General features: G+C 45.0%; 1 long non-coding RNA gene across 1 annotated transcript; it reads right to left on the reverse strand.

Moving 5' to 3' along the window:
* Window positions 1-1,819: 1,819 nt before the first annotated feature.
* On the reverse strand, window positions 1,820-4,647 carry LOC119869998. Its single transcript, XR_005354971.1, has 3 exons — window positions 4,408-4,647; window positions 3,835-3,977; window positions 1,820-2,029 (listed from the first exon to the last, which is right to left on the reverse strand). It is a non-coding gene; the product is annotated as an uncharacterized LOC119869998 (long non-coding RNA).
* Window positions 4,648-7,755: the final 3,108 nt, after the last annotated feature.

Here is a 7,755-nt window from a genome sequence, read left to right on the forward strand (position 1 = left end):
AAGGATTGTGAATTGGCCGGGGTGGGTCAGTGCCTGAGATGGAAGAGCCAGGCTTCGAGGCCAGACAGCTGGCTGCAAATCTGGAACCTTCTCCTATTCATCATGAGCCCTCTGAGTCACCCACCTGTGTGTGTCTCAATTTCTCCAGCAGATGATCATTCCTACCGTGTACGTGCGTGGACAGCTTGCAGTGAGTCGGGCGGCCCAGAAGACTAACCGCGGCATGCGGCACGCAGCCCACACTCCATCACACCTCCCATGTGGTGTCGTTTCCCGGGGCAAGCAAAGGATGCGGTGGCGACAGTAAGGCGGCCAGGGAAAAAAACACAGAATGCCCGGTCGCGTTTGCATTTCAGATCAACAATGATTAAATTTTATTTATTTATTTATTTATTTATTTATTTATTTATTTATTTATTTATTTATTTTTAGTCTGAGCATCTCTCTGAAATATTTGTGTTTTCCTTTGCTGCAGCCAGGCTTCTCAAACTCAGATTCCAGGGCCCGGGCGGGTGCAAGGGCCACAATCCGGCCCCCAGCGAGTGCATCTCCTGTCTGGCCAGCCTGGCCTGCGTAATTTGGTGCAAAGTGAAAATAGGGGTCCCCGTGTCCAAAAGGCCTGAGGACTGTGCAGCTTGCGACTTGCAAGGTGGCTGCGGGAAGGTGGTCTGTGGCGGACAAGTTTGAGGAGCTCGGGGCTGTTACATCGCTGAGGTAGCCGCACATAAGCATCCGTTGGTCCTTTGGCACGGTGGTCCTTGCACGTGAGCGCTGCGGCTGGGCCCGTGTGCCTCCTCGCTACTGGCTTGCGTGACTGGGCTGCAGGGTTTACAACGAAGATATTCTTCCTGCACTGAGCACTAAAAGCCACCGAGCGTGCCCTGAGCCTTGCACCTACACCGCGGGTAAGGTCCCTGGCACCCCTGACGCAGGGATACCGCCCCTTGCCGTGTGCGGACTCTGCTCTTCGCCACCGGCCCCGCTGCCGAGAACAGTTGGTCACCAAGTACCATCTGTCCTCAATTCCTCATCCTACCACTTTTTTTTTTTTTTTTTAAATGCAAGAACTCACCTTGAAAAATCTTTTGTCAATGCGCCCAGTAAAGCCTGACAGGGCCCTCCGACGGGGAGGATACAGGTGTCTGCACATCCAGGTGGGATGGGAAGACGGGCTGTGGGTGTACAGGGGGCTGGCTGGCACGTGGGGAGCCCAGCTTCCTCAAGTGCTGTCCCTGGGAAGTACATGTCTGCCTCCTGCCATTCCAGAGTCTTCCTCCTTCTTCAAGCTGGAAGATCCCCTGTTCCTTCTTCTCCTACTGCTCTTGTTAGAGCACAGGAAGCTTTATTACAAATTTAAATCTTTTTACTTTTGAAGCTGGATTGATCCCAGATAAGCATTCCTTTTAATTATTCATTAATGTTTATTGCCTTCCCTTAGCAAAAATGGTGGCAAACTTTGGGGATTATTTTTTCTTTTCTTTATTTCCCCTCTGCAACAAATCAGTGGGTTTGCTCTCCAAGCCCTTGCTGTGCTTTAGCCCTTTTATTTTTTTTTATTTTTTTAATAATAAATTTATTTTTTATTGGTGTTCAATTTGCCAACATATAGAATAACACCCAGTGCTCATCCCGTCAAGTGCCCACCTCAGTGCCTGCCACCCAGTCACTTCCACCCCTGCCCTCCTCCCCTTCCACCACCCCTAGTTCGTTTCCCAGTTAGGAGTCTTCCATGTTCTGTATCCCTTTCTGATATTTCCCACTTATTTTTTCTCCTTTCCCTTTTATTCCCTTTCACTATTATTTATATTCCCCAAATGAATGAGACCGTATAATGTTTTAGCCCTTTTAGCTGCTGGTGGGAACTCCTGGGTGGGATGGGCATCTTACTCCCTGAGGTCACAAGGTCAGTCTGGCACTCCAAGGGGTGGCGGGCGTCTACAAAGAGATTTCATGGCCTTGTTAACAGCTCCAGCAGCAAAAATTGCCCCTTCCGATGGCCAAATAAAGGAAGATAGGACGAATTTGATTTCTTTAAGTGTAGAAAAGAAAAAAAAATCATTAAGCATAATTGGGTTTATTTCAGTGCCTATTTAGGCAGCTAATGTATTTATGACATAGTATTGGCATAGGGATGGCATTTCCCCGACACACCTTGGTGTACGAGCGAGCAGGTTCACTAAGCCAGGACCATGTGATCAAGGCCCAAGTCTGTCCTTTATCCAGAGAGCAGTTCACTGTCTCCCTCCTTCCTCATATCATAACCCACATAGGAGCATCTTGTTCTTAATAACATTTCAGCACACTCCACCCCAACCAGAGACGGCGTGAGGACCCAGGGCACAGCACACCGGACTCCAGATCTGACCCATAGACCTTCTCATTTACAGTGGTTGGTGTTGCATGTGCTTCTTCCCCTGCAGACCAAAGTAAGGGTCTACGGTTTTTATTTTTATCTCTGAGACTGTGAGCTAATAACACAGTTGTTTTAATTACAGACACTACCTGAAGCTCTAACTAGGTAGCCGAACACCCCAGCAAAGCAGAGTCATGAAGGTGCAGGTTTGATGAGGTGGACGTTTTCACTTAGATTTCTACAACAGCCTTGCTGATGTGTGTTGAGACAGCACGCTGGGGCCCTGACAGAAGCTCATATAGAGCAAGAACTTGGGAGAGAGAGAGAAAGAAAGGAATGGGACAGAAATGATGCCACCCGGACCTACTTTTTGCCTGTGTGGCTCATGAGCGATGTGGGGGCAAACGTCCAGATCTCAAAAAATGGACGGAGGTCAAAAATAAACCAAAGGATGGGGACGAAGGAAGACAACAGAGGGCGGGAGGTGGTATTGCTCCACTGTCTCTCCGTAGGAGTGGATGAAGCCATTGGATTCCTGCAGATCTGAGGAAAGAGCCACCTATAAGGTAGGCCCTGGGAGGTGGATACACCTGGACCCCACTTCCCTACCTTACTAGCTACTTCCACCCTTGGGACTCAGGTTCCACACTCAAAAAAAGAAAGCTCACAATAGCACCGCCTTACAGTGCGGTGGTAAACATTAAGTGGGGTATTTCATGTAAAGCACGTTGCATGGTTCCCAACACACAGAAGTGCTCCGTAAATGCCCACCCTTCCTACCTACCCCTCGGCGTTTCCTGCCTCATATTCCCTTCACCTTGAATGATATGCAGAGTCAGGGCTGAATTTCTCAGTTTCCAAGAGAAACTATTTTCAATTAAGCAACAAGAACCGCATGTCTCTTTTGCACTTAGATTCACACTAGGAGGGCAGCCCTGGTGGCTCAGCGGTTTGGTGCCACCTTCAGCTCAAGGCCTGATCCCGGAGACCTGGGATTGAATCTCATGTCAGGCTTCCTGCATGGAGCCTGCTTCTCCCTCTGCCTGTGTCTCTGCCTCTCTCTCTCTCTCTCTCTGGTCTCTCATGAATAAATAAAATCTTAAAAAAAAAAAAAAAAACGATTCACACTAGGAATTAAGAAATTGTCTTTGCCTTCTATCCTGTAGGAATTCATAAACTCAAGCTCTGAAATGAGACAGAGGAGTAATAAGAACCACTTGTGGTTTTATCATACATTGCTAAATGTTGAGAAACAAAGTCTATGAAAAAGTATACAGAAGAGTTCATAAAACCAAAGTCACGTGAAGAGAGGAAAATGTTGAACAAGATAGTTTTTTGTGCAGAGCTAAATTTAGAGGAATAAAGAGTCCATGAAGTATTATATACAACAGAAAATTGATGTGTCAAGGAAGAGGAAATTTGAGTGGGTTGGAGCCACTTAGGTAGGATTTCATATCGTGCATTTGGTATTGTTCATTCACCTGTTTGCTCTCCAGCTGTGTTACGGTTGTCTGGGGGCAGTTCTGGGTGAAGGGAGCTGGCAACAGCAGATACCACCAAGGATGGGGGCACTGGGCTCCATGCCGGCAGTCAGGGAACTGCTCAACCCCAGAGGGAGCCCATCCTGGGGAAAATCAGAGAGACGATGATAAGGATTGGGGAGGTCTGCTCTTCCGACTCTGAGTTACAGATCTACTAACTTACCACTGACTTCCACCTTACACCCCCACATCAATCACTTAGTCTTCGAACTGAGCACTTTTTCCCAGGGAGGACTGAGCAAGAAGGAATTTCAGTACCCCATGCAAAACTCTCTAATATTGGAAGACACTCAAAACACATATGCCATGGGAAGAGTGACATCATATCCCATACAATCTTAAAAGAAGCAAAAATCAATTGAAATAAATGATTATACCACTTATCAAGGTAGAGATATGAATGTGCATACATGTGTATATGTATGTATAGCAAGTACCATCTACCGGCCCAGTGTTTGGTATCTGAAGGACACCCGCCAGAGCACCCCCCAGGTTCAAGGCCCCCACCGGCACCTGCAGCTGGGCTTCCATTCTGTTTTCTGGAACCTCTGATCCGCGAGCAGGTTGGCCCCATCCTGGCAGGTGTGTTGTGCATCAAGTCAATATTTCCCTGCTGACCCTTCAGGTATTTCTCCGGCCAGGACACTCAGTTTCCCGTGCTTGTGCTTTGCAATTGTAGATGTCAACACACTCCATCCACGTGGGGGACATGACGTTTCCATAGTAACTAATGTATTTCAACAGAGGGAAATGGAGGATCCTCAACTATAAATAGAGTAAAGATTGAAGAAAATGAGTAGGAGCCCAGGGCATGTGATGGGCTGTCTTGTGGCAGAGAGAGGTTAGGTGTTGGGTGGTTGTGTAGCAAATTCCAGGCCGGCTTCATCTCTGTCCTCATCAATTCATGGCCCGGTTCATATCCATCAAGTACTTAGCTGTGTCCAGGGAAACCTTTCTCTCTAGATACTGTTTTTTACTAGATAATTACAATAATAAAGACAATCATTACAAAAGATTCTGTAAAATTTTAATATCATTATATGTAAATTACCATCTATTGATCAGGTAAGGGCAGGCTGGTAGGGGTGCCGCGGATGGTGTGATCCAAAATGAAATTACTTAACCACATACATGGACTCCCAGCAGATCTAAGTAGACGAATCCCAGTGCCTCAATGACCCACTGGAGCTGCGCAGTGCATCTCTCTCCACAACTGCCTTCATGCATACCGTCTACCCTGAAGGGGAAAAATAATTACAATTTAGAGCATCAATTATTCAACTAATCACAGAGTCACAGGTTCGGAGGGACCTTGAAAGGCGGTCTGGTTTCCGCTCTGGCCCCCAGGCTGCATTGTATTAGACACATCCAAGACAGACTGGTTCCCTCCTGATCTAACATGATGAATTATCCGTCACGATAAACACTCCTGAACAAAGACTGCGGCCCCCTAGCTCCACACGAACCCTTTATGCCACCTCTTACTTTCTAAATTTTTAATCCAGATGCTTCTTGTGTCTTAAACAGAATCATCGCCCCAGAGAATTTTTTGCCAAAATCTTGTGATAGCCTTTGCTACTACATTTTAACTCAACATCCTCTTCTTTTATTGTCAGACACAGGGAGAGTTTTGTTTGTTGCTTCTTCCTCATCACTCCACACATTTCCAACAATTACTATGCCTCTCGGTGTCCACATACAGCATTATTTTATGACAAAGAAAAATATTCACAAAATGCAGTTAAGTAAAAAATATGAGGTTATATTTCTGGGGGGGAAAAAGCAATAAAGGGAAAAACCAGGCAGCTGAATAATTACAACCTGGCATAGAGAAGGAAGACCAAGAGGGTGATGCATGCAAATGTTAAAGGTTACTGTCTCTGGATCCTTGAAGTAAGAGCACGGGGTATCCTGTTACTCTTTCCCAATATTTTGAAAGTCCTGAGCATATTTTGGAGTCACAGTATTACTATGGTATTAACAAAAATTATAATAAAAATGAATAAAGAGATTTATTAAAATCAAAGACGAAAGAAGAGTCAGAGCCTGAGTTCAAACACCGGGAGAGGAGGCTGATTCCAAATCATTAGGTCTGTGGTATCTGAGCCAAGTGCTCACAGGCTTGCCAAGGGAGGAGAGGAGCTGTGCGAGCTTACCTTCTCTCACTGAATGAGCAAATCTCTCCATTTCTAAACTTCCTATCCAATCAAAATTACCACCTAAATGGCCAAATAGTTTAATGTGTGTTAATATCAAAAGATGTAATTTTAGCCAAGAGGATTGCATTTGGCAATCAATAGGGCTATGATTAAGGTTTCATTTCATGAGGGACAGGATGAGTAATTGTGATACACCTTTACTAGGACCCATTGGCCCTTGCGTAATTATAAACCCTTCTAACAAATTGCCACTTCCGAAGTGGACACCAGTTTAAGTTACATTTTTGGCCATCTGAATTTAAGAATTCCTAACACGATATGGCTATGTGCTAGAGCCAATCTTTGGTTCAAATTGATCCAGTGTCTGAATCTCCGATGATTTTCCACCAAAAGGATGCTCTTAAATTTAGTCTCTTGCCCTCCTTCAACAACACCCACCAAAAAGGGAGGGGAGAGAAAGAAAGAAAACATTTGTCCACTCTCCACAACCAGTCTCAAGCTACCATGGTGACACCACAGACCTCAGAACTGGAAAGAAATGTGCACAACTGGCCCACGTGAGTTAGGGCGACCTGGCTCTAGCACATCATTGTTCGTAATTCCAAGGCCATTACTGAAAATTTCCTGAATTTCAACCTATGAAAACAGAAGAGCTCTGCGTAATTCAAAATCATATTATAAATCATGGAAGATCTGAATAAGTAGAAACCATGCTGTGTTCAGGGATTAGAAGATTCAACCTATGAAAGATACCATATTGCCCCAAAATGATCTCTGCAATTCCAAATCCGAACACCAGGTTGAGGAGATATAGACAATGGAAAGAGAAAGAAACTAGAACAGTTAAGACATTTTTGAGGAAGAATAAGGCAATGTACAGCACTCCAATTCAAGACCCTTTAACCAGATGCAGAAACAGTGTAGTGTGGGCAGAGGGACAGACACAGGCACCAATGGTGCAGAGTCAAGAGCTAGAAGTAGACCCAAACAGACACGCCAAACAACTTAATGGAAGAAGAATAGTGTTCTTTTATGTAAATAAAAAGTTTTTATTTAAATTCCAATTAGTGGGGCCACGTGGGTAGTCAGGTTAAGCACCTGACTTTTGCTTTCAGCTCAAGTAATGATCTCGGGATCATGTTGGACTCAGTTGGGAATCTGCTTGAGATTCTCTCCCTCTGACCCTCCCCCTTCCTTGCACTCACACTTGCACTCTGTCTTTCTGTCTCTCAATAAAAAAGAAAGAAAAGAAAAAAAGAAAAGAAAAAAAGAAAAGGAAAGGAAAGGAAAGGAAAGGAAAGGAAAGGAAAGGAAAGGAAAGGAAAGGAAAGGAAAGGAAAGGAAAGGAAAGGAAAAAAGAAATAGAAAGAGAAGACAATCTTCAGGGTCTAGGGCTAGGCACAGTGTTCCTAGATCTGGCTAGTACAGCGTGAACCCCCCTCCCAAATTAATAAAGTGGATTTCATCGGAATTAAAAACTTCCATGCTGTGAAAATCCCTGTGAAGAGCATGAAAAGACAAGCCTCAGGCTGGGGGATAGAATTTGCAAACCACGTACCAGAGAGGAGACTTGTATCCAGAATGTATGAAGAATTCTCAAGTCACAGCAGTAGAAACACCAGTGACCCAGTTAGGAATCGGGCAAAGACATGAACAGCAGATACTAGTAGCAATAGGCATGAAATGATGCTCAACACCGTCA

Source organism: Canis lupus, chromosome 2 (assembly GCF_011100685.1).
Source record: "Canis lupus familiaris isolate Mischka breed German Shepherd chromosome 2, alternate assembly UU_Cfam_GSD_1.0, whole genome shotgun sequence".
Lineage (NCBI taxonomy): Eukaryota > Metazoa > Chordata > Mammalia > Carnivora > Canidae > Canis > Canis lupus.